The following is a 22456-nucleotide window of genomic DNA, read 5'->3' as shown; positions in this document are numbered from 1 at the left end:
GTAAAGTGATTGGTCCAGAGTTTCGCTCAATCTGTCAGCTACTCCAAGGCAATTAGAGCCAGTCGCGACTTTACTTATGAATTTCCTTAATTTTTCTCTCTAAATAATCTGCTGGTTAAAGTTTGTCTACTATTGCAAATAGAGAATCTTGAATTTAGGTTGTAATGAAAAAAGCAGAACCCTGAAAATTCAGCGTATAAGAATACTCCATCTGAATCTTGTGCCACTATAATCAACGCAACATGTTATGTGGTGCTATATATTATGCAACCATCCATATGTGCAATCATATGAATGCAGATGACTAGATGACCGATTCCGAGAACACCTTCACGACATCGAAAGAAATGACATGGACGCATCCAAACCAGTCGCTAAACACTTTAATCTCCCTATTTACTCTATATGGCAGTTTCTGGCCTTTCACAAAATTTTGGCACCTCAGAAAGCAGCAAAACACTAGAGCAAAAATTTATCTTCCAAATCGGCATTCTTAATTCCCACGGTATCAACGAGCGCTTTTCATTTAACTAATTTATTCTTGTTTTCTCGTCACCATATTCCCACCAATAGCGTACTCCATTGTCTGCATATAAACCCACACACAACCCACAACTCCTCAAATCGCTCTCACGAAGGGTTAACGCTCGAAATGTGAGCCTTTAAACTCTTCACGGTGACCAATTTACGTTTTCAACTTAGTTGCTAACACTAAACTACCTATATATACATGCATATTTATATACATAAGTTAAAGAAGAGGACGCATCGATTCCCTGTAACTCTGAGTTTCGCGCCAAAGTGCTCGTCAAACAGAACTTTATTCAACGAAAAACATACCTCCTTATACACAAATTAGATAAGTAGCTAATTAATTCCCTAGTGTGATGATCTAATTTATGCGTGAAATAATTTACGTTTAAATTTCTCCAAACGGACTAACCGTCTGAATGAAAGGCGTAGAGCCCCTTGGGCTTTGTGTATTTGGCATAAAATGTATAACCTTCTGTCTTTGGCTAAGTTAATAAGTGGCCGGGTTACTATTGACAAGGTTGAGACTTTAAGTCGAATGGACAACCATCAAGTCTAGTCGAAGTAATATTATTCTTTAAATCAGAAACTGAACAACTAAATTCTGGAAGTCTATGTGTGATCGCAAGTAAGTAAAGGCTTTATTCAAAGAGGGTTACATTTAACTGTAGTAAAAACACTGATGAACTCGTGGCCCTTATTACACTATAAAGCAACCTAAAAATCGGTTTTGTATTTAATTCACAAGCTATACACTTTTCAAGGTTAAAAGTTTACGATCCTATCGACAAGTACAAATACATACATTAATTGATGACAACCTTAAAATCACATTTCAAGTAACAAGGAAGCTTTCTGGTTATTTACATATTTCTCATTCAAAATGCGCTTGAAACAAGCGACTGATACTTTCTTATGCTTGACTCTGTAGTACTCCATAGTGTCACTTTTGTAACCGTTATTTAGGTTCGTCCTCCCTCAGTTTTCCTTAAGTACTTTTGACAAATCAAGTTTGATTTTACCATGGTCGAGACTCTTATTCCATGCATTGTGAATTGGCATCAGAAACGAACCCAGCCAATGCTATTCTCTGAACCGATTGACGATGCCTCGCATTATGTCCATGAGAGTGCGACGAATGGGTCCCATCTTCCAGCAGTATATAACAGGTTTCAAAGTCGAGTTGAGGAAAAATAAAGTCGTTATATACAGCCGAGCTTCATATAAAGAGATCAGACTTTTAGGGCGAGCCAGGAATAAAAAAGAAAGAATATAGCAAGGCAAATAACAAATTAAGAACACAATGCATACAAAAAATGTTCCAAGAGCTGACTTTCGAAGCTTCAAAAAGTTTGATAAGTCGCCATTTTTAATTCCCTGTTGTGCTTCTTGGATTTGAAGGCCTTCCATCTGGATTTTGTGTCGCTTTAAGACTATATAAATCCTCCAGTAGACAATTATTATCAGAATGAAGCAAACAGTCATAATTACGAGCCCAATGACTTCTGAGCTGATAAGGAATGGATTCCAAAAGATACTAAAGGAAATAATTGCGCTTAACAGCCATATTGATATCACTGCTGCAATCACGCGCTTGTGAGTCACAAGCTCTTGATATCTGAGATGAAGATGAACAGCTAAGAACCTGTCCACACTTATGATTACAACATTAAAGAGCGAGGATGTACAAAAGAAACTGACGACTGCAGACAATCCCTTGTAGTAAATGCAGTCGATACGTTTTTGATTTAACCGGCTGACCAAAGTAGAAATATAGAGTGGTTGGACCAACAAACCAACGCTAACATCGGAGGCAGCCAGGCTCAGCAATAATGTTCTCAAAGGTTTTAGCGACAACGCGGTTTTCTTTAGTACATGGATGGTAATAATGTTCAAAAAGATGTTTGTATAAGACAAAAAGCTGTTGAAGACACAATTAGCGACAAGTACCGCAGAGGTTCCATAGAAAGACTTGTTGAGAACGTCGCAGAAGTTTTCCGCCATGACAGCTGAGTTATAACTACTATGGCTCTGACATTTTCCGATTTTAAACGGAAAATTTTAAGTCATACGTAATTGACAATCTCGAGTACATGACACAATAGAAGCCATCTGTACGTACATTCAAGACGTCTTCAACTCTGCGGCATTTGAATTTTTATAAAAAAGGCATCGAGTACCGCTTTAACTCGGCGTTGGTTAGAACTTAAAACAAATTATTTGTTTGATGCTTCAAGACATTTTAACTAAACATGGCCTTTACACCTGAAAAAAGTTATTCGAAGGAAAGTTGTCATTAACATATTTTTCATCTATCAAAATGAATGTACGAAACACTATAGTCAGTTAAATTAAAGAGCGCTTGACATATACTTCTTTATTATTAAATTCGTCTGAATACACTGAATACATCTTCAGAGAGCGAGCATTTTATGGTTGATGAGAGTGGGGAGAGAGACCCAAATAATTATTACGAATAAATTACGCATTCGTTTGTGGCGGATCGAGGAGGTAATCAGAATGTTTAGCAAACTTACTAAACTGAGGTAACATCGGCATATTTCTCAGTCATTTTAGAGTAGCTTGGGAATATTTTCAGGTGTCCGATTATTACAGATAGCCCTCCCCCCTTATAGACGTCGACCGCGTTCGGCTCTTTCTCTGACCACCTCCTCACAAGTCCCGGATCCACTTCAGTTCATGAACGGCTGCACTTAGCTCAGAAAACAAAAACATGAACTAGTATTTCCAAGACCTCGGTCACAAATTTTCACCATACGGACCTCCCAGCCGGCAAATAACATATATTTATCAAAGAATAATTCTGCATCAAGCGCTTAAATGAAAAGAATACAGGAAGTTTGATTATTGTTCATGTTGGCGGCAGATGTATTTAAAAATGATGAATGAGGGCGGGCTTTTTGTAACATTAATACATGTAAATTAGAAGTGGAAAATGCGATATTGTGTTTGCATATGGAAGACTTTAGCCTGTTAGTGTCAGTAAGTAAAGAAAGAATAAAAAAAACAACGAATCGGCAAATGACAGGACTATAAATTTATTTCGTCCAGAAGTAAAAAGAAGTCTATCTGCATGGTCATTAATACATTTCTCTTACAAATGTGCTTGAATCTAGCAACTGATACTTTTTTATTCTTGTCTCTGTAGTACCTCATTGTGTAGTTTTCCTAACCGTTAAAGTTCATCTCACGGTATAGCTTTCTAACTGAGTCCTTATATACATTCACAAAGTTTTCTAGAACATTCCAGAAGCTTACAAAAAGAACTGTTTTAATAGTATTACTTAATAATTGCGTGACTTGATGACATGTATTAGAAAGTTCTATGGTACGCATATCACCATGACTAAGCAGTCTGGAGATTTCTGGAAGCTCTTACTTACAACAACAATTACTTATAACAAATGCTATTCTCTAAACCGATTGACAATGCCTCGCATTATGTCCATGAGAGTGCGACGAATGGGTTCCATCTTCCAGCAGTATATAACAGGGTTCAAAGACGAGTTGAGGAAAACCAAAGTCACTGTATAGTGCCAAGCTTCGTGTAAAGAGATTAAACTTGAAGGACGAGCCAGAAACAAACATGAAAGAATATAGGAAGGCAAATAACAAATCAACAACACAATACATACATAAAATGTTCCAAGAGCTGACTTGCGAAGCTTCAAAAAGTTTAATAAGTCGCCATTTTGAACTCCCTGTTGTGCTTCTTGGATTTGAAGGCTTTCAATCTGGATTTTGTGTCGCTTTAAGACTATATAAATCCTCCAGTAGACAATTACCACCAGAATGAGGCAAACAGTCATGTTCACGACCCTCATGACTCGTAAGATGAAAAACGATGGAACCCAAAAGACACTAAAAGAAATAATTGCGCCTAACAGCCATATTGATATCACGGCGGCAATGACGCGCTTGTGAGTCACAAGCTCTTGATATCTGAGATGAAGGTGAACACCTAAGAACCTGTCCACACTTATGGTTACAACATTTAAGAGCGAAGATGCGCAAAAGAAATTGATAACGACGTACAACCCCTTATAGGAAACGCAGTCGATACGTTTTTGTTTCAAACCGCTGACCATAGTAGAAATGTAGAGCGGTTGGACCAACAGACCAACGCCAACATCGGAGGCAGCCATGCTCAGTAATAATGTTCTCAAAGGTTTTGGCAACAACGCGGTTTTCCTTATCGCATGGATAGTAACAATGTTCAAAATGATGGTTGTATAAGACAAAAAGCTGTGGAAGACACAATCAGCGACAAGTGCCGGACGAGAATCTTTAACATCCTTAGAGGTTCCAAAGAAAACCATGTTGAGAATGTCGCAAACGTTTTCCGCCATGAGAGCTGACCGTTAAAATTACTGTGGCTTCCAAACGGAAAATTTCAAGTCATATGTATCTGTCAATCACAAGCATATAACACAATCGAAGCCATCTGTATGTAAATTCAGGATGTCTTCAACTCTGGCGTTTGAATTTTTGAAAAAGGCATCGAGTATCGCTTTAACTCGGCGTTGGTTAGAACTAAAGCAAATTATTTGTTTAATGCTTCAAGACATTTTAACTAAACATGGGATATATATCTGAAAAAAGTTATTTGAAAGAAAGCTGTCATTAACATATATTTCATCTATCAAACTGAATATACGAAACATAATAGTCAGTTAAATTAAAAAACGCTTGACATTTGTTTTTTGTCATTAAATTTGCCTGAATACACTGAATACATCTTCAGAGACCGAGCATTTTATGGTTGATGAGGGGTGGGGAGAGAGACCAGAATAATTAATACGAATAAATTACACACTCGTTTGTGACGGATCTAAGAGGTAATCAGAATGTTAAGCAAACTTACTAAACTGAGATAATACCGGCATATTTTTCAGTCGTTTTAGAGTAGCTTGGGAATATTTTTCGGTGGTGGATTATTACAGATAGCCCTTCCCCCCCCCCCCCCTTATAGACGCCGACGGCGTTCGGCTCTTTCTTTAATCACCTCTTCACAAGTCCCGGATCCACTTCAGTTCTTGAACAGCTGCACTTAGCTCAAAAAAAGTTTAGCAATGGCCATGTAATATTTTGATATATTTCAACCGCAAAAAATACAGATAAGACATTTATCAAACAATAATTCTGCATCAAGCGCTTAAATACAGGAAGTTTAACTATTGTTTATGCTGACGGCAGACGTAAATTAAATATGTTGGACGGTTTTTTTTGTGACATCAATAGATGTAAATTAAGTGTGAAAAATGCAATATTGTGTTTAGAATATGAAAGACTTTAGCCTGTTAGGCTCAGAAAGTAAAGAGGGAATGAACAACAATGAATCGACAAGTGACAGGACTATAAATTTATTTCTTCCAGAGGTAAAGAGTAGTTTGCAAATGAGCGGTGTCAAAGACAGTTAAGGATTGTATTAGTTTCTCTTTACATCGTAAAGTGATTGGTCGAAAATTTTGCTCCATCTGTCAGCTGCTCCGAAGCAATTAGAGCCAGTCGCGACTTTACTAATAGATAGACAAAATAATTTTTCTTAGTTTTTCTCTCTAAATCAACTGCTGGTTAAAGTTTGTCCACTATTGTAAATAGGGAATGTTGAATTCAGGTTGTATTGAACCCAAACAATTCAGCGCTTATCTGAATCTTGTGCCGTTATACTAAACGAAAAGTGTTATGTGGTGCTATGCATTATGCAACCATCCACATGTACAATCATATGAATGCAGGCGACAAGGTGACCGACTTCGAGAACACCTTCGCGACATACAAAGAAATGACAAGGACGCATCCAAACCAGTCGCTAAACACTTTAATCTCCCTACTTATTCTATGTAGCACATGGCAGTTCCGGCCTTTCCCTAAATTTAGGCACTTCAGAAAACCGCAAAACACTAGCACAAAAAATGTATCTTCCAAATCGGCACTCTTAATCCTCACGGTATCAACGAGCGCTTTTGATTCAACTAACTTATTCTTGCTTTCTCGTCACCATATTCCCACCGCCAGCGTAGCTCCACTTCCTGCCTATAAACCCACACGCAACCCACAACTCCTTCGAGAATTTGTTTGCTGTGGTAGACAAAAACTAAAAAAAATTTCAAGATAACAACAAAAAAATGAGGATAGACGAGAACAGCGGTGATTGGCGCAGGGTAAAGGTAAAAAATTGGCACTAAATTTTTCAAAACGCACCAACCGTCTGAGTTAAAGGCGTAGAGATCCTTTTACTTTGTGCAATTAGCATAAAATGCATAACTGTCATTCTTTGCCTGAGTACATAAATGCTCGGGTTACTGTTGACAAGATTAAGAATTTTGGTAGAATGGAGAACCATCAAGTCCAGTCGACTTAATATTATTCTTTATATCAGAAACCGCACAACTGAATTCTGTGATCGCGAGTAAGTAACGGCTTTGTTAAAAGAGGGTTCTATTTAACTGCAGTGAAAACACTGATGAACTCGTGGCCCTTATTACACTATAAAGCGACCTAAAAATAGGTTTGTATTTAATTCACAAGCTATACACTTGACAATGTTATAAATCTATTATCCTATCGACGAATAAAAATACATACATTAGTTAATGACAACCTTAAAATCATATTTTAAGTAACCAGGAAGCTTTCTGGTTATTTATAAATTTCTAACACAAAATGCGCTTGAAACTAGCAACTGATACTTTCTTATGCTTGACTTTGTAGTACTCTATTGTGTAATTTTCCTAACCGTTAAAGTTCTTGATCTCTCAATTGTCGTTGACAAATCAAGTTTAAGCTAATGATGGCCAAGGTTCTTATCTTATGCATTGTGAATTGGCATCAGAAACGAACTGTTATTCTCTGAACCGATTGACGATGCCTCGCATTATGTCCATAAGAGTGCGACGAATGGGTTCCATCTTCCAGCAGTATATAAGAGGGTTCAAATACGAGTTGAGGAAAACCAAAGTCACTGTATAGTGCCAAGCTTCGTGTAAAGCGATTAAACTTGAAGGACGAGCCAGAAACAAACTAAAAATAATATAGAAAGGCAAATAACAAAGCAAAAACACAATACATACTTAGAATGTTCCAAGAGCTGACTTGCGAAGCTTCAAAAAGTTTGATAAGTCGCCATTTTGAACTCCCTGTTCTGCTTCTTGAACTTGAAGGTCTTGAATCTGCTTTTTGTGTCGCTTTAAGACTATATAAATCCTCCAGTAGACAATTACTACCAGAATGAAGCAAACAGTCATAATCACCAACCTTATGACTAGATAAATGATAACCAATGGAGCCCAAAAGACACTAGAAGAAATAATTGCGCCTAACAGCCATATTGATATGACGGCGGCAATGACGCGCTTGTGAGTCACGAGCTCTTGATATCTGAGATGAAGGTGAACAGCTAAGAACCTGTCCACACTTATGGTTACAACATTTAAGAGCGAAGATGCGCAAAAGAAATTGATAACGACGTGCAACCCCTTGTAGGAAATGCAGTCGATACGTTTTTGATTTAACCGGCTGACCAAAGTAGAAATGTAGAGCGGTTGGACCAACACACCAACGCCAACATCGGAGGCAGCCAGGCTCAGTAACAATGTTCTCAAAGGTTTTGGCAACAACGCGGTTTTCCTTATCGCATGGATAGTAACAATGTTCAAAATGATGGTTGTATAAGACAAAAAGCTGTTGAAGACGCAACTAGCGACAAGTACCGAACGAAAATCTTCAACATCCGTAGAAGTTCCAAAGAAAACCTCGTTGAGATGGTCGCAAACGTTTTCAGCCATGAGATCTGAGCGTTAAAACTGTTGTGGCCCCAATATTTTCCGATTCTAAAAATTGAAAATTTTAAGTCATTTGCAGATGTCAGTCACGAGCACAAAACACCATCGAAGCCATCTGTACGTACATTCAAGATGTCTTCATCTCTGGCATTTGAATTTTTGACAAAAGCATCGAGTATCGCTTTAACTCGGCGTTAGTTCGAACTAAAACAAATTATCTGTTTAATGCTTCAAGACATTTTAACTAAACATGGCATTTACACCTGAAAAAAGTTATTTGGAGGAAGGCTGTCATTGACATATTTTTTATCTGTCAAAACGAACATACGCAACCTTATAGTCGCTTAAATTACAGAGCGCTTGACATAAGCTTATTTATTATTAAATTCGCCCGAATACACTGAATTCATCTTCAGAGACCGAACATTTTATGGTTGGTGAGGGGTGGGGAGAGAGACATAAATAATTATTTCGAATAAGTTACGCGCTTGTTTGTGGCGGATCTAGGAGGTATTCAGAATGTTCGGCAAACTTACGAAACTGAGATAATACCGGCATATTTTTCAGTCGTTTTAGAGTAGCTTGGAAATAATTTCCGGTGGTGGATACAGATATAGATAGCCCTCCCCCCTTATAGACGACCGCGTTCGGCCCTCACTTTGACTACCTCCTCACAAGTCACGGATCCACTTCAGTTCATGAACAGCTGCACTTAGCTCAGAAAAAGTTTAGCAATGGCCATGTAATATTTTTACATATTTCAATCGAAAGAAATACTGATAAGACATTTTATCAAACAATAATTCTGCATCAAGCTCTTAAACAAAAAGAATACAGTAAGTTTGACTATTGTTTATGCTGACGGCAGATGTAAATTAAGAACAATGGCTCTCTTTTTTGTGACATCAATAGATGTAAATTAAGTGCCAAAAATGCAATATTTTGTTTAAAATATGAAAGACTTTAGCCTGTTAGGCTCAGAAAGTAAAGAGGGAATTAAAAACAACGAATCGGCAAATAACAGGAATCTTGAATTTAGGTTGTAACGAAAAAAGCAGAACCCTAAAAATTCAGCGTATAAGAATACTCCATCTGAATCTTGTGCCACTATAATCAACGCAACATGTTTTGTGGTGCTATATATTATGCAACCCTCCATATGTGCAATCATATGAATGCAGATGACTAGATGACCGATTCCGAGAACACCTTCACGACATCGAAAGAAATGAAAAGGACGCATCCAAACCAGTCGCTAAACACTTTAATCTCCCTATTTACTCTATATGGCAGTTTCTGGCCTTTCACTAAATTTGGGCACTTCAGAAAGCAGCAAAACACTAGAGCAAAAACTTATCTTCCAAATCGGCACTCTTAATCCCCACGGTATTAACGAGCGCTTTTCATTCAACTAATTTATTCTTGTTTTCTCGTCACCATATTCCCGCCAATAGCGTACTCCATTGTCTGCATATAAACCCACACACAACCCACAACTCCTCAAATCGCTCTGACGAAGGGCTAACGCTCGAAATGTGAGCTTTTAAACTCTTCACGGTGACCAATTTACGTTTTCAACTTAGTTGCTAACACTAAACTACCTCTATATACATGCATATTTATATACATAAGTTAAAGAAGAGGACGCATCGATTCCCTGTAACTCTGAGTATCGCGCCTAAGCGCTCGTCAAACAGAACTTTATTCAACGAACAACATACCTCCTTATACACAAATTAGATAAGTAGCTAATTAATTCCCTAGTGTGATGATCTAATTTATGCGTGAAATAATTTATGTTTAAATTTCTCCAAACGGACTAACCGTCTGAATGAAAGGCGTAGAGCTCCTTGGGCTTTGTGTATTTGGCATAAAATGTATAACCTTCTGTCTTTGGCTAAGTTAATAAGTGGCCGGGTTACTATTGACAAGGTTGAGACTTTTAGTCGAATGGACAACCATCAAGTCTAGTCGAAGTAATATTATTCTTTAAATCAGAAACTGCACAACTAAATTCTAGAAGTCTATGTGTGATCGCAAGTAAGTAGCGGCTTTATTCGAAGAGGGTTGCATTTAACTGTAGTAAAAACACTGATGAACTCGTGGCCCTTTTTACACTATAAAGCGATCTAAAAATCGGTTTTGTATTTAATTCACAAGCTATACACTTTTCAAGGTTAAAAGTTTACGATCCTATCGACAAGTACAAATACATACATTAATTGATGACAACCTTAAAATCATATTTCAAGTAACAAGGAAGCTTTCTGGTTATTTACATATTTCTCATGCAAAATACGCTTGAAACAAGCAACTGATACTTTCTTATGCTTGAGTCTATGGTTCTCCATAGTGTAACTTTCATAACTGTTATTTAGGTTCGTCCTCCCTCAGTTTTCCTTAAGTACTTTTGACAAATCAAGTTTGATTTTACACTGGTCGAAGCTCTTATTCCATGCTTTTTGAATTGGCATCACAAACGAACCCAGCCAATGCTATTCTCTGAACCGATTGACGATGCTTCGCATTATGTCCATGAGAGTGCGACGAATGGGTCCCATCTTCCAGCAATATATAACAGGTTTCAAAGTCGAGTTGAGGAAAAATAAAGTCGTTACATACAGTCGAGCTTCATATAAAGAGATCAGACTTATAGGGCGAGCCAGGAATAAAAAAGAAAGAATATAGCAAGGGAAGTAACAAATTAAGAACAAAATGCATACAAAAAATGTTCCAAGAGCTGACTTTCGAAGCTTCAAAAAGTTTGATAAGTCGCCATTTTTAATTCCCTGTTGTCCTTCTTGGATTTGAAGGCCTTCCATCTGGATTTTGTGTCGCTTTAAGACTATATAAATCCTCCAGTAGACAATTATTATCAGAATGAAGCAAACAGTCATAATTACGAGCCCAATGACTTCTGAGCTGATAAGGAATGGATCCCAAAAGATACGAAAGGAAATAATTGTGCTAAACAGCCATATCGATATCACCGCTGCAATGACGCGCTTGTGAGTCACAAGCTCTTGATATCTGAGATGAAGCTGAACAGCTAAGAACCTGTCCACACTTTTGGTTACAACATTCAAGAGCGAGGATGTACAAAAGAAACTGACGATTGCAAACAATCCCTTGTAGTAAATGCAGTCGATACGTTTTTGTTTTAACCGGCTGACCAAAGTAGAAATGTAGAGCGGTTGGACCAACAAACCAACGCAAACATCGGAGGCAGCCAGGCTCAGTAATAATGTTCTCAAAGGTTTTGGCAACAACGTGGTTTTCCTTAGTACATGGATGGTAATAATGTTCAAAAAGATGTTTGTATAAGACAAAAAACTGTTGAAGACATAATTAGCGACAAGTACCGGACGAAAATCTTCAACATCCGCAGAGGTTCCATAAAAAGACTTGTTGAGAACGTCGCGGAAGTTTTCCGCCATGACAGCTGAGTTATAACTACTATGGCTCTGATATTTTCCGATTTAAAACGGAAAATTTTAAGTCATACTTAGTTGACAATCTCGATTACATAACACAATCGAAGCCATGTGTACGTGTCTGTAAGATGTCTTCAACTTTGCGGCATTTGAATTTTTATAAAAAAGGCAACGAGTACCGCTTTCACTCGGCGTTGGTTAGAGCTTAAAACAAATTATTTGTTTGATGCTTCAAGACATTTTAACTAAACATGGCCTTTACACCTGAAAAAAGTTATTCGAAGGAAAGCTGTCATTAACATATTTTTCATCTATCAAAATGAATGTACGAAACACTATAGTCAGTTAAATTAAAGAGCGCTTGACATATACTTCTCTATTATTAAATTCGTCTGAATACACTGAATACATCTTCAGAGACCGAGCATTTTATGGTTGATGAGGGGTGGGGAGAGAGACCCAAATAATTATTACGAATAAATTACGCATTCGTTTGTGGCGGATCGAGGAGGTAATTAGAATGTTTAGCAAACTTACTAAACTGAAATAATACCGGCATATTTCTCAGTCATTAGGGTAGCTTGGGAATATTTTCAGGTGTCGGATCATTACAGATAGCCCTCCCTCCCCCCAATAGACGACCGCGTTTGGCTCTCACTTTGATCACCTCCTCACAAGTCCCGGATCCACTTTAGTTCATAAACAGTACTAAGTTCACAATTTTTCACCATACAGACCTCCCAGCCGGCAAATAACATATATTTATCAAAGAATAATTCTGCATCAAGCGCTTAAATGAAAAGAATAGAGGAAGTTTGACTATTGTTCATGTTGGCGGCAGATGTAAATTAAAAATGAGGGCTGGCTTTTTTGTATGTAAATTAGAAGTGGAAAATGCGATATTGTGTTTTCATATGGAAGACTTTAGCCTGTTAGTGTCAGTAAGAAATGGTTATGGTTGATGAGGGGTGGGGAGAGAGACCCAAATAATTATGTTGGCGGCAGATGTAAATTAAAAATGAGGGCTGACTTTTTTGTATGTAAATTAGAAGTGGAAAATGCGATATTGTGTTTTCATATGGAAGACTTTAGCCTGTTAGTGTCAGTAAGAAAAGAAAGAATAAAAAAAAACAACGAATCGGCAAATGACAGGACTATAAATCTATTTCGTCCAGAAGTTAAAAGAAGTCTGTCTGCATGGTCATTAATAAATTTCTCTTACAAATGTGCTTGAATCTAGCAACTGATACTTTTTTATTCTTGTCTCTGTAGTACCTCATTGTGTAGTTTTCCTAACCGTTAAAGTTCATCTCACAGTATAGCTTTCTAACTGAGTCCTTATATACATTCACAAAGTGTTCTAGAACATTCCAGAAGCTTACAAAAAGAACTGTTTTAATAGTATTACTTAATAATTGCGTGACTTGATGACATGTATTAGAAAGTTCTATGGTACGCATATCACCATGACTAAGCAGTCTGGAGATTTCTGGAAGCTTATATTTACAACAACAATTACTTATAACAAATGCTATTCTCTAAACCGATTGACAATGCCTCGCATTATGTCGATGAGAGTGCGACGAATGGGTCCCATCTTCCAGCAGTATATAACAGGGTTCAAAGACGAGTTGAGGAAAACCAAAGTCATTGTATGGGGCCAAGCTTCGTTTAAAGAAATTGGACTTAAGGAGGAGCCAGGGAAAAAAAAAGACGAATATAGCTGGGCAAGTAACAAATCAAGAACACAATAAATACATAAAATGTTCCAAGAGCTGACTTTCAAAGCTTCAAAAAGTTTAATAAGTCACCATTTTGAACTCCCTGTTGTGCTTCTTGGATTTGAAGGCTTTGAATATGGTTCTTGTGTCGCTTTAAGACTATATAAATCCTCCAGTAGACAATTACCACCAGAATGAGGCAAACAGTCATGTTCACAAACCCTGCGACTCGTGAGATGATGAACAGTGGATTCCAAATGACAATAGAAGAAATAATTGCGCTTAACAGCCATATTGATATCACCGCAGCAATGACGCGCTTGTGAGTCACAAGCTCTTTATATCTGAGATGAAGATGAACAGCTAAGAACCTGTTCATACTTATGGTTACAACATTCAAGAGCGAGGATATTCAAAAGAAATTGATAACGACGTACAACCCCTTGTAGGAAATGCAGTCGATACGTTTTCGTTTCAAACCGCTGACTAGAGCAAAAATGTAGAGCGGCTGGACCAACAAACCAACGCCAACATCGGAGGCAGCCAGGCTCAGTCATAATGTTCTCAAAGATTTTGGCAACAACGCGGTTTTCCTTATCGCATGGATGGTTACGATATTCAAAATGATGGTTGTATAACACAAAAAGCCGTTGAAGACACAATTAGCGACAAGTGCCGGACGAAAAACTTCAACACTCGCAGAGGTTCCAGAGAAAAACTCGTTGAGAAGGTCGCAATCGTTTTCCGCCATGAGAACTGAGCGTTAATACTACTGTGGCTCTGTATCTGTCAATCTGAAAATTTTTAGATATTTCAACCGAAAGAAATACAGATAAGACATTTTACCAAAGAATAACTCTGCATCATGCGCGAACATGATGCAGAGTAGAATATAGGACGTTTGGCTATTGTTTATGTTGACGGCCGTTGTAAATTAAAAATGAGGGCTGGTATTTTTGTAACATTAATACATGTAAATTAGAAGTGAAAATGCGATATTGTGTTTGCATATTTAGCCTGTTAGAGTCAGAAAGTAAAGAAAGAACAGAAAAACAGCGAATCGGCAAATGACAGGACTATAAATTTATTTCGTCCAGAAGTGAAAAGAAGTCTGCAAATGAACGGTGTCAGGGATTGTAATACATGCAGTTTCGGTTTACATCGTAAAGGGATTGGTCAAGAGTTTCGCTTCATCTGTCAGCTAATCGGAAGAAAACTAAAGCTAGTCGCCGTTTTACTTATAACTAAACAAAATGGTTTTCCTTCTCTTTAAGTTAGCTGCTGGTTGAATTTTGTCCACTATCGCAAATAGAGAGTGTTGAATTCAGGTTGTATTGAAAAAGTAGAAGCCTAAAAATTGTGTGGATAAGTCAGAATACTCCATCTTAATCTTGTGCCATTATACTTGACGAAGACTGTTGTTATGAGGTGCTGTTTGTTATGCAACCATACATACATGTGTGCAATCATATGAATGCAAATGGTACTGTTTGTAATGCGGTAAGAGGTGATTTCTACTTTTACGCCAATGGATAAGACCCATTCAGATGAAGGGTGCTGAGCCTTTTTTAAAATACCTTGGTGTGGATGACAATCTAGTGTTTGACCATTTACATGAAAGCTAAAACGTAGTACTTTATTGAAGTACAGTTTATTATGCTGTACAAGGTGGTTCTGGCCTGGATAACATCTTATATTATGAGTAATCAAATAAAAGCTTTTTACTGGTACTTCCATGTTTACTGTTTATCAAGAACCACTAATTAATTCTACCTTTAAAGTCTATGGATGAGACACAGCGTTTGACTATTCAAATGAAGGAAGCAGCGAAGTCTTTTCATTTGTTTCAGTTCATTATATTCTTCAAGGTGGTTTTGACCACAAACCGTTGAGTTCAGCGGGCCGTACAGTGATATACAGCCCGCTTAATTGACTAATTATAGCCCACGTACGAACCGCGAGATATAATAATGTTAGTTATTTAGTGCGAGGCATAACGGTTTAGCTCTTATGTTTGTGGACGAAACAGTTACGCGTTCCATTTTTTCTAAGAAATAGCTTATAAATGCACTCAAAATTGTTTCACGAATTTATGCAAAAAAAAAAATTGGACTCATTCCTGCCTTTCATCCTCTTTTTCTTTCAGGTAGGACTGAGCTCTCATCTTCATTTCCACAAACTTTAAGGAGAGGTTATGTTTAAATCGAACCCAGCCAATACCACTGTAAGCTTTTGTGTTTCCCATGAACTGCCCGTTCAAATTTGAGTTGTGGCAATCGTTAAACCACCATCCCCCAGTCAGATCATTTGAGCAGCTTCCCGTCTTCCACATGTCGTTATCCCTGTCTCTGGTACTGAACATCATGTTGTTATGGTAACTCAAGGAATCCCCGGATGTACCATTGTAACCAATGACGGTGATCTTGTAGTTGTTCTTTTCGTTGTCTACCTTGAACACGTCGTAATGAGCGAAAACTTTTTTTCCACTCCAATCCTCCAGCTCGATTCGCAGCGACATCTCATTTGCTGCGGTGATCCGATGAATTTTTTCATTTCCTAGCCAGAAATTATTCCCAAGGTCTCCGAAACCCGTTCTATAGTCGTTCCATGTACGGTGGAAGCTGACAGATGCATCCTGTCGCCTTTGGAACACAATCCATCCTCCACTGTCCGTCTCTAGGTCGCAATACACCTCAAACTCTGTTTTTCTGTCAGGGTTGATTGTATAAACACCACTAGTGCTGTAGCCAGCATAAAGGATATCATCACATCCTCTCGCTACACAAAAGAAGAATTTAATTATGTGCTTAGTGCTGAGAGGGAGGGCCAAACGAAAATATTTAGCTCGAGGTCACAACGAACGGAGTGAGCGCAGAAAGGTAAGTACATCATGACCATCAGGCAAGTGATAAAGATGTGGGCGAATTTGTTATTTTTGATAAGGGAACGAATTCTTCTTAATGGGGGCGAACTGGAAGGCGAAGAACATGCAATGGAGCGACACCTCTGTGAACCACACCGTCCACTAAATGGTACGGAGTTATCGTGACATAACGACGACGCACTTACGAGCGAGGTCTGTTAACCTCAGTTTTTTTTTGCATCTCTTTGTTTACACTTCCAAAGTCTCCAAGTTATAAAAGGTGGCAACAAAGAAAATACATAGGAGACCACTTACTTTGCGGAGGCTGAACACACAGCTTCTGACAAGAATCCGAACAGCATTTCATTTCACCAAAACAATCTGAATCCAAACTACACTCGTCATCAGTCTCATTTCCGCAATCTTCGACCGGGATAGGAATGGGGCAAATACCTTCCTTCAAACCCTCTAAAAATAAATAAGTAGTTTTTAGAGGGTTTCCTTAAACTAAGCCAAAAATTATAAACTGTGATGATAAGTAAATTGACCACCGCCAAGAGTTTAATAACTGACGTTTCGAGCGTTAGCCTTTCTTCAGAGCGATTCATGTGCTACGAGGAGGTTGTTGCTCGTTATTAAAAAAGGCTCAAGATATACGTGCACAGTACCATTAAGATAATGTTGAAAATACTGCCAATTGCTCAGACAAAACAAATCATATCATGGAAAAGTGATCGAAAGGAATCAAACGAATTCGGCTAATGGACAACGGATGGTGTTGCAATAAACGTATGCCGCTAAGTCATTTAAGAAATCCTAAAAATTATTTTTAGTCCCTATTACTAAAATTCAGATGAGAATTGCTTGTTGTTGCTATAAGAGTGGATATGGAATTGCTTATAAGGTACATCTTTGAGCAAATGTCACTTGACATGAAAGTAATCTGGGTTAACAAATAGATGCCCTGTTACCGTACATGCGTCCGGTCGGTGATATATTAGAGATGACGTCATGATCTATGTAACGTCATGTGATCTATCACAGCAACATGGAATCTATTTGTGTTATTTGATAAAAAAAGGAAAAAGTTGTTCATGGTGACGTCATCTTTGTGTCCGTCCTCTAGTAAATTATAAGTAAGAATCATGATGCGTGACGAATTCAGCTTGCTACATAAACAAAAGTAGAGAAACTAGATTTATTTAGATGAGACAAACAGCTCTCAAAATAAAACATAAGGTAACCTCCCATATAATTTAGGAATTCCAATTGAAATTAAACGTCCCACTTACTCTGCATGACAGCGAGATTCACTTCAGCGTTAATTTTCATGGCTCCTCCCAAGCTGGTCGCAGTACAGATATACTTCCCAGCATCGATTGGTGCCAGCTGAATGATTGTCAAGGTTCCATCTTCACCGACAGTCGCCCTCCGATCAGGAAGGTCAGCGTACTCGCGGCTCCATGTGACAAACAAAGTTTGGTCTCCCTCTGCCTTGCAGTTAATTTTCAGTACATCGCCTGTGTTACCTACGAGTTCCGTTGGAGGTTTTACAATGAATCTAGGGAGTGTTAACACCATCAGTTGTATCATCACTCGGGCGCTACCGATAGCATTCGCAGCTTCGCACGTGTACATTCCGGAATCATCCGCTGTGGTGTTAACGATGGTTAGATTTCCATCCATTGATTGAATGCGTCTTTCTGGAAGACTTTGGAAGAGTCGAGACCACGTGATGATCGGTGACGGAAAGCCGGTCGCAATGCACATCGGAAGTGTGACGTCACTTCCGTCAATGACGTAAACTGAGCCCTGAGTTAACGGTTTAATTTGTGGTGTTCCTATTTAAATATTAAAGAAACTCGATCATCGTCACTGAATTGGCTCGATATTTTGTCTTACTAGTGTAAAATTGTTATGATGAAAAACACCTGTCAGACTTTAAAGTCATATTGTATACCTTTAAAATCACTCTTAAATTGAGAAACGAAAAATCGCTCGCCACGCAGTTCCTTAGCTAAGTATTCGTTGCGTTAGACATAACATCTGCGTGAACACCACTGTAACTCCTCACTAATATTTGATTGATACCTTACCTCGGACAACAAGTTTCGTGAAGGCCTCGGCTCGTTTCACATTTGTCCTCGCAACACATTCGTAATCACCGCTGTCGTTGTATTGAACATTCGTGATGGTTAACCCGCCATCTTGCAGCACGTGGTATTTGGTATCACCTTTAAGTACTTCTCCCTCTCTCCGCCATGTAACAGTAGGCGTCGGGTCACCTATGATTGAAGAGACATATATAGTTTGTATATTATTATTTGTGAGTTTTTGTCTGAAACCTCACGGTTAGAGGAAAGCTGAAGAGCATGAGTTGCTGAGTACTAAACATTTTTTGCATTCGATTTCAGGCTGATTAAGAAATAAGCTTTCCGGCACTCGATACACGATTATATGATATCGGTAGTCTTATACAGTGTTACGGTATTTAACCGACGGAAAGAACACTACACTCGCACAAATTCAACTATTTTATTAAAAAAATGAATAAAAGGGGTAAGTTTCTAAAGAAACTGTGGTGCTGCGTCGATGGAAGAGTATAAAAGGTAAGTCAATGTTAACAGCTAAGTTGAAAACGTTAGCCCTTCGCAATCGCTCCGACGAAGGGCTAGCGCTCGAAACGTCAGCCTTTAAACTCTTTTACATTCGCAACTCAGTTGTTAGCACTAAATTACCTACTTTATTAAACAACTTGTGATATTCTTACTAAGGAGCGACTCCTAAAGGCAGTGCAGTAATTATCCTTAATAAATTTACCTAAATCCAATATATTCTATATCTTAGCTCACCGCTGACACAATCTCACATTAGTCTCCATGATCCTTTAAATGAACAATCTTCCACAGTAGCTCTCTTTGTCGGTATAGCTTTCCAAACAGTCGGTCACGCTCAATGACAACAATTACTACTACCAGGGACCGCGTAAAGGGAAAAGCCCCCCTCCCCCCCTCCCCACTTTTTTTGCAAAAATAAAAATAAATCAAACAAAAAATAATTTAACAAAAATAACGGAGCCAAAAATAGCCCCCCCCCCCACTCCAAAAACTTGCTGCGCGGTCCCTTACTACTCATACACGACTGAGTCCTTAAGTGCATTTACAAAATATTTTGGAACATTCCGGAAGCCTACGACACAACTATTTTAGTGGCCTTACATCATAACTACGCGACCCAATAGAATGCTCTAGAAAGTCCCAAGGTATGCATGTCAGCACCACTCAACGTTCACTTATCAGAGTTCACTTCCCTATCACGTCTTATCATATCAAATGCAACCTCTAAAAAACAGGAGTAGACATACATACCAGAAGCAGCACAATGAAACCTCGCCGTCTGATCTTCATTCACCGTCAAAATCGAAGGAGACACGAGCACCTGTAGGGACCCTTCCTTGTTATCAAGCACCGTCGACTCTCCGGGTACTCCCGGATATCCTTGGGCTCCTCTCTCCTTTCTGCCCCTTAGCCCCAGGGGGACCTAACCCTCCGATGTCCCCCGTATCGCCTTTTTTTCCCTTGGACCCAGGTTCTCCGGGAGGACCACGAAGGCAAATCTGAAACATTGATGACAACAGCTGTCAGTGTCTGGGATCAGTGTAATGATATGTAAGATAGGGAGAAATAATAACTTGTGAAGAGGAGAAATAACATCCAATTCAGGAGGATTAGAAAGAAGATCAGGGTGGATAACTTTTTTTTTTTACGATTATTGAATGAATTTCAGCCGATGGATTGTCACCCCGAATGCGCATCGAAAATCTTTCAAAGTTGAAAATTATATGAAAATAAAAGCCAATCAGAACACTATTATCAACGACTGTACCGTTCAAAACAAGAGGCAGGCACGCAAAGCCACTTGGGTAAAAATCAGCGTATGATGGCACTGGTCTTACGGAAAATGAAATATTTTATTCCCCGCCCCTCGAAATAAACCTTTCTGCAGGGTTTTCACGAATGCAACAGAGTACGAGACATGGGACTTCAAACAATCCGATCATCACAGAGATAACTGCTGATCTCTTTTGGGAACGTTTTGGGTACGACAGCCTCGAGACAGCTCAGGTCTCTCTTGGGAACTACGTTGTGATTGATAGAGAAAGCAAGAGGCCTACTTTTGGTCAGCGGTGCGATTAGAGCTCACCCACAACTCTATGCACTAATAAATGACGTATACATGCCGGAAATCCACCTCCCTATCGGCAATCTATGATATTCTAAATGATACTCTGTTAGTTCTTACCGAACCAAGAGGTGATGTGCAAACACGATTACTCTCTTTTCTTATCTTCTCAAAATAACTTCTGATCTCGTTTCTTATTTTCAACAGGTCGTTGCTTTGGTCGTTACTGATGTTCGTTGCAAGTCCAGCGGACGCACGGCGGGTTCTCGTGTTGGCCTCAGTGGAATAAATATCCAACTTTCCTTGAAGAAGAAGCATGCAAACCGTAAGTTTACAACAAAGGCCGTAAAAAACTAAAAGGGGCCAGCTACGCATAAAAATAAGTTAAATTCCTTAACAAAGGGAGCGGTCATTATTGACAGTCTGGGGGTGGGGGGGAGGAGAAGGGGTCGCGTTTTGTGTGACGATAAATTTTACCTAATCTCCCCATGAGGCTCTGTGATATTCGTTTGATCTCCACCCCACCCCAACCCCCTCATTAGCAGTTAATTGGCAGGTAATTTTCTATATAGTCTCCTTTAATGCTATGTTGGCGACAACTGACCCCTCCTCAGTACCCTCTGAAAGTCGTGTGATCCCCAAAAATCCTCCAACCCAGCCCCTTCCCCCTCTCAACCCCTCACCCAAGGTGATACTAATGACAGGCTTTGATTTATATATTACATAACAGAAAACTTCCTGCATTCTTAAACACCGCAGAATTCGCTGCCGTAGTGAAATTAAAAAACTGTTCTTCGCATTTAGGCTCACTCGAATATCTATGTACGAATCACTAATGTGTAGCACCCTTCTGTATTACCCGAAAAATTAGAGATTTGGGAAATATTGTGGTTCTTTCTCGTTTAAGTTCTGTCGCTTGAACGGAAATTGCTAAAATTTCGAAATATAAGAGGCATGCAAAACATAAGGTTACGAATTGACGCTAAAATTAGTGTTCACCACAATCTTCCTTAAGCTCGCACCGCAAAAATTTGTTTCCGCAAAATTTGTAAGCGAGACGGTACGACTATGCTAATAAAATGCTGAAAATGCTAACTACAAACTGATCGCAGCAACAGGTTGCACACTAAGGAATCCATATCTAGTGACGATGTTTCTCTTTCATCAGAAAAAAAAATAAAAATAAAAAAGAAAGCCAGCAATTAGCACCCATGGGTAACAGACAATGCTTAAGAAGGCGAAAAACATTTTCCCTTACTGACAACTTTTTCAGCCCACTTTTTTATCAGAGTTTTCTTCGTTGTTTTTTTTTTTGTCGTTTGTGGTAGAAAAGGCTCCCTTGCTGCCATCCACTTTTCAGTGAGTTCAACTATTTTCATCATTTTGACGTGATCGCTACATTCCTTTCAGTAAGTGTTCCTACATGGCGAACCCCAACCACAGCCTCTCCTCCCTAAGACATCCATAGTCCACATGAAGCAATCTTTCTCGGGGTAAGGTTAGGAAATATCAGGCTCAATACGCACGTTAGAAGACGCAAGTTGATTTAAATCTAGTATTCGATCAGAATAAATCTATCTGACCTTCGACGTTCGCTGTACTTTTACGTGACGCATCTTGTGTTCTTTCACGACAGAGAAGCTCCATTGTGCCCACTCGTGCTTCCTGTTCTTGCAATTTTATTTCGATTCTTAAAAATCCGGCAAAAAGTAGCGACAGAGTCAAGACCGAAATCACCAAACTGACAAAATGTAGCGAGTTGCAAAGACCTAAATTGGGCTTAGAGAGCACCATAGCGCAAAGATCCGAAGTTGGCGATCGAAATCGAGATAAAGACAAATGCTCTTTGTCTGTGGGAAATGTCTCGGCGAAGCTCGTGACATATAAGTGACCAATAACTCGCACGCGCTCCGGTCACGA

General features: G+C 38.8%; 1 non-coding gene across 1 annotated transcript; it reads right to left on the bottom strand.

The window, feature by feature from the left end:
* Nucleotides 1-15125: 15125 nt before the first annotated feature.
* On the bottom strand, nt 15126-22382 carry LOC113666588 (uncharacterized). The gene is made up of 7 exons (XR_016187861.1): nt 22120-22382; nt 20657-20838; nt 19723-19970; nt 18451-18639; nt 17647-18195; nt 16670-16822; nt 15126-16269 (listed from the first exon to the last, which is right to left on the bottom strand). It is a non-coding gene; the product is annotated as an uncharacterized LOC113666588 (transcript).
* Between the last annotated feature and the right edge of the window lie 74 nt (nt 22383-22456).

Source organism: Pocillopora damicornis, chromosome 6 (assembly GCF_964200805.1).
Source record: "Pocillopora damicornis chromosome 6, jaPocDami1.2, whole genome shotgun sequence".
Taxonomy (NCBI): domain Eukaryota; kingdom Metazoa; phylum Cnidaria; class Anthozoa; order Scleractinia; family Pocilloporidae; genus Pocillopora; species Pocillopora damicornis.
The sequence above is the reverse complement of the archived record's forward strand: the minus strand, read 5'-3'. Positions and strand labels throughout refer to the sequence as shown.